Source organism: Nycticebus coucang, chromosome 16 (genome assembly GCF_027406575.1).
Source record: "Nycticebus coucang isolate mNycCou1 chromosome 16, mNycCou1.pri, whole genome shotgun sequence".
Classification (NCBI taxonomy): Eukaryota; Metazoa; Chordata; class Mammalia; order Primates; family Lorisidae; genus Nycticebus; species Nycticebus coucang.
The window spans coordinates 93,413,929-93,422,814 of NC_069795.1; the positions used below are offsets into that span (position 1 = coordinate 93,413,929).

General features: G+C 40.9%; 1 pseudogene; it reads left to right on the forward strand.

Annotated features, from left to right (window-relative positions):
• The first annotated feature begins 4,969 nt into the window (after positions 1–4,969).
• Positions 4,970–5,601, forward strand: LOC128567701 (fibroblast growth factor 4-like; annotated as a pseudogene).
• Positions 5,602–8,886: the final 3,285 nt, after the last annotated feature.

Here is an 8,886-nt window from a genome sequence, read left to right on the forward strand (position 1 = left end):
GAGAAACACAGTAGAATCCTTCAGGAAGAGAATGGAGCAAGCAGAAGAAAGGATTTCTGACATTGAAGACAAAGCTTTCGAATGTTCCCAAACCCTCAAAGAAGAAGAGTAATGGAGAGCAAAAACAGACCACTCTCTCAGAGAGCTCTCGGATAATTTGAAGAAAACCAATATTCATCTTATAGGGATCCCCGAAAGTGACGAAGTGGATTCACAAGGCACAGAGTCACTTCTCCATGAGATTATGAAGGAGAACTTTCCAGACATGCCAAGAGATTATGAAATTCAGATAGCACACAGTTTCAGAACTCCAGCACGACTCAACCCAAATAAGACATCCCCCAGACACATCATAATCAATTTCACTAAAGTTAACATGAAGGAGAAAATTCTGAAAGCTGCCAGATGAAACAAAACCATTACCTACAAGGGGAAGAATATCAGAATAACTGCAGATCTCTCTACTGAAACCTTTCAACCTAGAAGAGGATGGTCATCAACTTTTAATTTCCTAAAACAAAATAACTTTCAACCCAGGATCCTGTACCCAGCTAAACTGAGCTTCATTTATGACGGAGAAATTAAATACTTCAACAACATTCACATGTTGTAGAAATTTGCCACAACTAAACCAGCTCACCAGGACATTCTTAGACCTATCCTCCATAAAGACCAGAGTAATTCTCCATCACAAAAGTAAACCCACCCAAAAAATTTTTGATCAAATTCCAACTTCTACAGTCGCAAAAGGATTAAAAATGTCCACCGGTCTCTCGAAAGGCTTAGCAATACTCTCAATTAATGTGAATGGTTTAAATTGTCCTCTAAAGCGGCACAGGTTGGCTGATTGGATACAAAAACTCAAGCCAGATATCTGCTGCATCCAAGAATCGCATCTTACATTAAAAGACAGATATAGACTCAAGGTGAAGGGATGGTCATCTATATTCCAGGCAAATGGAAAGCAGAAAAAAGCAGGCATTGCAATCCTGTTCGCAGATGCAATAGACTTTAAACCAACCAAAATAATTAACGATAAGGATGGACACTTCATATTTGTTAAAGGTAATATTCAATACGATGAGATCTCAATTATTAATATTTATGCACCCAAAAACCACGCAGCTCAATTTATAAGAGAAACTCTAACAGACATGAGCAACTTGATTTCCTCCAGTTCCATAGTAGTTGGAGATTTTAACACCCCTTTAGCAGTCCTGGATAGATCCTCCAAAAAGAAGCTAAGCAAAGAAATTTTAGATTTAAACTCAACCATTCAACATCTGGACTTAACAGACATCTACAGAACATTTCATCCCCAAAAAACTGAATACACACTCTTCTCATCAGCCCACGGAACATACTCTAAAATCGACCACATCCTAGGCCACAAATCTAACCTCAGCAAATTTAAAAAAATAGAAATTATCCCTTGCATCTTCTCAGACCATCATGGAATAAAAGTTGAACTAAATAACAACAGGAACCTGCATACCCATACAAAAACATGGAAGCTAAACAACCTTATGCTGAAGGATACATGGGTTATAGACGAGATTAAGAAGGAAATCACCATATTTTTGGAACAAAACAACAATCAAGACACGAATTACCAGAACCTCTGAGATACTGCAAAGGCAGTCCTAAGAGGGAAATTTATAGCACTGCAAGCCTTCCTCAAGAAAACGGAAAGAGAGGAAGTCAATAACTTAACAGAACATCTCAAGCAACTGGAAAAAGAAGAACACTTCAACCTCAAATGCAGCAGAAGAAAAGAAATAACCAAAATCAGAGCAGAATTAAATGAAATCGAAAACAAAAGAATTATACAACAGATCAATAAATCCAAAAGCTGATTTTTTGAAAAGATCGATAAAATAGATAAACCTTTGGCCAACCTAACCAGGAAAAAAAAGAGTAAAATGTCTATTTTCATCAGTCAGAAATGGTAATGATGAAATAACAACAGACCCCTCAGAAATTCAAAAAATCCTTAACAAATACAAGAAACTCTACTCTCACAAATATGAAAATCTGAAAGAAATCGACCAATACCTGGAAGCACGCCACCTACCAAGACTTGGCCAGAATGAAGTGGAAATGTTGAACAGGCCTATATGAATTTCTGAAATAGCATCAACTATACAAAATCTCCCTAAAAAGAAAAGTCCAGGACCAGATGGCTTTACGTCAGAATTCAACCAAACATTAAAAGAAGAACTAGTACCTATACTACCAAACCTCTTCCAAAATATAGAAAAAGAAGGAATATTACCCAGCACATTCTACAAAGCAAGCATCACCTTGATCCCCCAACCAGGGAAAGACCCAACAAGAAAAGAAAATTATAGACCAATATCACTAATGAATATAGATGCTAAAATACTTAATAAGATCCTAACAAACAGAATCCAACAACACATCAAAAAAATTATACACCATGACCAAGTCAGATTTATCCCAGGGTCTCAAGCCTGGGTCAATATACATAAATCTATCAATGTACTTCAAGACATAAACAAACTTAAAAATAAAGACCATATGATTTTTTCAATTGATGCAGAAAAAGCTTTTGATAATATCCAGCATCCCTTCATGATCAGAGCACTTAAGAAAATTGGTATAGAAGGGACATTCTTAAACTAATAGAGGCCATCTACAGCAAACCCACAGCCAATATCGTATTGAATGGAGTTAAATTGAAATCATTTCCACTTAGATCAGGAACCAGGCAAGGTTGCCCATTGTCTCCATTGCTCTTTAACATTGTAATGGAAGTTTTAGCCATTGCAATTAGGGAAGAAAAGGCGATTAAGGGTATCCACATAGGGTCAGAAGAGATCAAACTTTCACTCTTCGCAGATGATATGATCGTATATCTGGAAAACACTAGGGATTCTACTACAAAACTTTTAGAAGTGATCAAGGAATATAGCAATGTCTCAGGCTACAAAATCAACACCCATAAATCTGTAGCCTTTATATATACCAACAATAACCAAGCCGAACAAGCAGTCAAGGACTCTATTCCTTTCACAGTAGTGCCAAAGAAGATGAAATATTTGGGAGTATACCTAACAAAGGATGTGAAAGATCTCTACAAAGAGAACTATGAAACTCTAAGAAAAGAAATAGCCGAAGATGTTAACAGATGGAAAAACATACCATGCTCATGGCTGGGAAGAATCAACATTGTTAAAATGTCCATACTGCCGAAAGCAATATATAATTTTAATGCAATTCCTATTAAAGCTCCATTGTCATACTTTAAAGATCTTGAAAAAATAATACTTCATTTTATATGGAATCAGAAAAAACCTCGAATAGCCAAAACATTACTGAGCAATAATAACAAAGCATGAGGAATCACGCTACCAGACCTGAGACTGTACTATAAATTGTTAGTGATCAAAACAGAATGGTACTGGCACAAAAGCAGAGAAGTAGATGTCTGGAACAGAACAGAGAACCAAGAGATGGATCCAACTACTTACCATTATTTGATCTTTGACAAGCCAATTAAAAACATTCAGTGGGGAAAAGATTCCCTAGTTAACAAATGGTGCTGGGTAAACTGGCTGGCAACCTGTAGAAGATTGAAACTGGACCCACACCTTTCACCATTAACTAAGATAGACTCTCACTGGATAAAAGATTTAAACTTAAGACATGAAACTATAAAAATACTTGAAAAAAGTGCAGGGAAAACTCTTGAAGGAATTGGTCTGGGCGAATATTTTATGAGGAGGACTCCCCAGGCAATTGAAGCAGTATCAAAAATACACTACTGGGACCTGTTCAAACTAAAAAGCTTCTGCACAGCCAAGAACATAGTGAGTAAAGCAAGCAGACAGCCCTCAGAATGGGAGAAAATATTTGCAGGTTATACCTCCGATAAAGGTCTAATAACCAGGATCCACAGAGAACTCAAAGTTATTAGCAAGAAAAGAACGCGTGACCCATTTCAGGGTGGGCAAGGGACTTAAAGAGAAACTTCTCTAAAGAAGACCAACGCACAATCTACAAACACATGAAAAAAGCTCATCATCCTTAATCATCAGAGAAATGCAAATCAAAACTACTCTGAGATATCATCTAACCCCAGTAAGAGTAGCCCACATAACAAAATCCCAAAACCAGAAATGTTGGCGTGGATGTGGAGGAAAGGGCACACTTCTACACTGCTGGTGGGAATGCCCACTAATATGTTCCTTCTGGAAGGATGTTTGGAGAACACTTAGAGACCTAAAAATAGACCTGCCATTCGATCCTAGAATTCCTTTACTAGGTTTATACCCAGAAGACCAAAAGTCACAATATAACAAAGACATCTGTACCAGAATGTTTATTGCAGCCCAATTCATAATTGCTAAGTCATGGAAGAAGCCCAAGTGCCCATCGACCCACAAATGGACTAGCAAATTGTGGTACATGTATACCATGGAATACTATGCAGCCTTAAAGAAAGATGGAGATTTTACCTCTTTCATGTTTACATGGATGGAGCTGGAACATATTCTTCTTAGCAAAGTATCTCAGGAATGGAAGAAAAAGTATCCAATGTACTCAGCCCTACTATGAAGCTAAATTATAGCTTTCTCATGAAGACTATAACCCAACTATAGCACAAGACTATGGGGAAAGGGCCAAGGAAGGGGAAGGGAGGGGGGAGGTTTTGGTGGAGGGAGGATAATGGGCGGGGCCACATCTATGGTGCATCTTAGAATGAGTACAGGCGATTGCACTATGTACGCAGCTATGATTTAATAATAAAAAAAGAGAGAAAAAAATAATACCATAGATAGAAATAGTAGGATAAAGTTAAATAAAAATAAAATTAACTAGGCCTCTTGCTCTCCCTCGGTTGCGAACCCAGCCGTGTGTTACCGCTGGCCACCGCAGGCACAGCTCGGCCTCTGGCTTCCCGGGCACACTGACCACCTGACAGACGCGCGGCCCTCGGGCCGGGATGTCGGGGCCCGGGACGGCCGCCGTGGCGCTGCTCCTGGCTGTCTTTCTGGCACTGTTGGCGCCCTGGGCTGGCCGGGCGGGGGTGGGGGGGCCGCCACCGCGCCCACCGCACCCAACGGCACGCTGGAGGCAGAGCTCGAGCGCGTTTGGGACAGCCTGGTGGCATTCTCACTGGCCCGTTTGCCAGTGGCAGCGCAGCCCAAGGAGGTGGCCGTCCAGAGCGGCACCGGCGACTACCTGCTGGGCATCAAGCGGCTTCGGTGTCTGTACTGCAACGTCGGCATCCTCTTCCACCTCCAGGTCCTCTCTGTCGGCCGCATCCGCGGCGTGCACACTGACACCAGTGACAGTCTGCTGGAGCTCTCCCCGGTGGAGCGCGGTATGGTCAGCATCTGCGGTGTAGCCAGCCGGCTCTTCGTGGCCATGAGTAGCAGGGGCGAGCTCTATGGCTCGCCTTTCTTCACTGATGAGTGCAAGTTCAAGGAGATACTCCTTCCTAACAACTACAACGCTTATGAGTCCCACAAGTACCCCAGCATGTTCATCGCCCTGAGCAAGAATGGGAAGACCAAGACAGGTAACCGAGTGTCACCCACCATGAAGGTCACCCACTTCCTGCCCCGGCTGTAACTTTCCCGACGACCCCAGTCTCAGCCTCAGGAAACCCCCGGGAGGGGAGCACCCAGGGTCGCCTTGGTACACTTTCTTCAGATGGAGAGTTGAATGCAACAGTAGGTGTAAGATATTTAAATTAATTATTTAAATGTGTATATATTGCCACCAAATTATTTATGGTTCTGTGGGTGTGTTTTGTATTTTTCTGGAAAAAAAAAGACATAAACAACTCTGACTTTTCTGGTGCAATGGTGGGAGAACCTTACCATTGGATTTATTTAACTTGGCAAAAAAATGTCACGAGTGTGCTGCTAATCCGTGTTTTAAAAAATGGTGACATTAGATCCCAAGGTCAATCCTGTTTTGTGCCATCCCCCTGTGGGATGGCCAGGAGCCCATCCCTCTGTCTGGAAATGCCTGCCTGAGGCTTTGGAAACCAGCGAATGGAGCTCCGGGTCTTGGCTCCTCATCTGAGCATCCTCCGGAGGCCCACTCCTTTTGTGCTCTGTTGCTACTAGTCGGGACATATCGGTTTACTGCGGGTACAGAAAGTGCAGTGTCGAGCCCTCACTGCCACTGTTTTTAGATCTGCCAAGACTGACCTTTGAACTTTCCTGTAGTCAATCTTCCTCCGTCTACCAGATGGGAGAGACCCTTGGACAACTTTATAAACTCCTGTTTTCCTTTTTCGGATTGGCCACAGCCCACATTGCTGTGGCCATTGGAAAAGACAAAGCTATTTCATACATTGGACAGAAAGAAATCAGTGACTTGCCAGAACTCTAAAGATGGATGAGATACTGTATTTGCAAACACCACTAAGAAACCAGTGATGGAGTATCATTTGTGATAGCCGGTACTTCTGACAATGTAACAGAATGTATTTTTATAAAACAAACAAACCAACCCTGCCCCCAAACAGGTTTCCCTGTGCTTGGGGAGCTTGGGACTAGAAGTAGCCATTATTTTTAGGTGAAATGTCTGTGTAATTGTATAGAAACACTCGGTGCAGTGTTTGCGTGGAGGAGCCTGCTGCTTTCTGATGCATTCCCTGCTTCAGTGCATTTAACATCTACCTCATTAGCCCTAAAACCACTGGCCAAGTCTGCAGAAAGCTCAGACTGGGTGCAGGAGTTCCACATCCCAAGTGGCTTTTTTTCCATATGTAGCCAAAAAGGATTGCAGATAGCATCAGTGCATCCCATTCAAACCTTGTCACATTTGAGCTATCTTTACCCTGTGATTTACTTTTAGTAAGGGCAATCATGGTGAAAATATTTGCAGACAGCTGTTAGAGTGCACTATACGGTCACCAAGTAACCTTATATTTTTCTTTATATATTTTACAAATGTAACCCCTGTCATTGAGACAGCCATGGAAGAGGCAGGGTCGATGATGTTTAAAAAAAGTTCTGAGGTGATGGCAAAGATTTAATTTTAATGAATGACTTTTTAGAGTTTATACAAAATGACCTTAGCTTGCTACCCGAAATGCTCTGAATGTTTCGTCAAGACCTTAATACTCTCCTAGGATGTTTCTGAACTGTCTCCCGAATTAACTTTATGGGAGTCTACAGACAGCAAGACTGGAAAATCTGATTGGAGTTTTTGTCTTTCACATTCCTTTTGAAAACTCTGTGTTTGAATGCAAATCATCGACTCAAAATACTATTCTTAACCAAGGCCTAATAGAAAGAAGCCACTAAGACAGGACCACACATCCTGAACTGCTGTTTCTACAACATAATCAGACTTCTTAAATTTTTAAGCCACGCCCTAGACTCCAGCAGTGTTGAGGACAAGTAATGCTTCTTACATGTCTTCAGGCTGTTTGAGAAGGGTAATGGGGGGCACGATGCGTGGACTTTTTCTATTTAATGTAGTGACAAACCATGCTTGTCTTAAATGCATTAAATTATTATGAGATATCTCAGAGCCCAGTTAAATTTTCAAGGAATACGATGTCTTAGGCACAGAATTTGATTGCCCTTGACCACTTCTATATATATTTCCTCAGCAGGTCATGCACGATGCATACAGGGATGTCAATGTAACTTTAAAATACTGTAAAGTCTCCACGTTGCTGTGATGGGGATTTGTGGTTTCCATATTTACACACTGTTGCAGCATCTGTCTGGTTTTATACAGGTGCTGACCCATGTCGTGATGTATGTGCTGTGCACAATGAAATGCCAAATAAAATGATAAGCATTTATCATGCAAAGAAAGAACCCCACCAGATTGATGTAAATAATTGGGAATAGTAGTAAAAAACGATTAAAACATGCCGTGAAATGCCAAAAAAAAATAATAATAATAAAAATTAAATTAAATTAACTAGGAAAAAAATAAAAGAAGTGATTAGGTAATCCATAAAGGATTGATGGAAGTAGGTTGTTATAAAAGCAAGTTCAGCCTCTCTTGCTCATTTGTTCTTGCACTCTCTTGACCTTCTGCCTCTGCCATGAGATGACACAGTGTGAAAGCCCTCACCAGATAGCACCATGCTCTCGGACTTTCCAGCCTCCAGAACCATAAGCTAAGTAAATTGGTCTGTGGTATTCTGTTATTGCAACATAAATGTACTGAAACAAGTAGTGTACATTGATTCAGAAGACACACAGAAGGTTTTTTACTCATCATAATAATTTTAAATTCATTGATAAATGCAAGGAGGTATGTAGGTATAAGCCAATGCCTTTCTGGTAGCAAAGACCTAAATGTGGTCAAACAATCTTCCAAACTCATTGTTTTCTCCCTTATCCTCCAATATCCTCATCTTTCCATATATCTATCATCAACAACCCTCGTAACACCAAATGATAAAACTTTATGTCACATTCACCTCTTCTCTCAGCCTTTATGTTAACTCATCACTGAGTCTCATAGTGTCTACCTGAAATGTGCCCTCTTGTCTCTAACCCATCTCCACTGCCTGTAATACAGATCCATCATTTCTTGTGTGAATGGCTACAATGGTTTCCACTCTTTAGTCTCCTTGATCTTGTTTTTCTCATTCCATTCACTTGACACTGCTACCTGCTTTCATCCCAAAACATAGTGATGATTATGATAGCCTCCAATTTACCAGGCCTTATGTGGAGAGACTAGCTACTAATAGAATGATGCAGAAGAGATGGAAGGAAGCAGGGGAAAAAACACCCCAATCTCTTTCTCCTCCCACGCTCTGACCAGCTTCCTGATATTATCTTCCATTGGCTGAATCCTCATGGAAGCCGAATGGGATCTGGGTGCTGAATGTTATAAAAAACAGACCTTAAAGGTACATAGCAGGGCAGA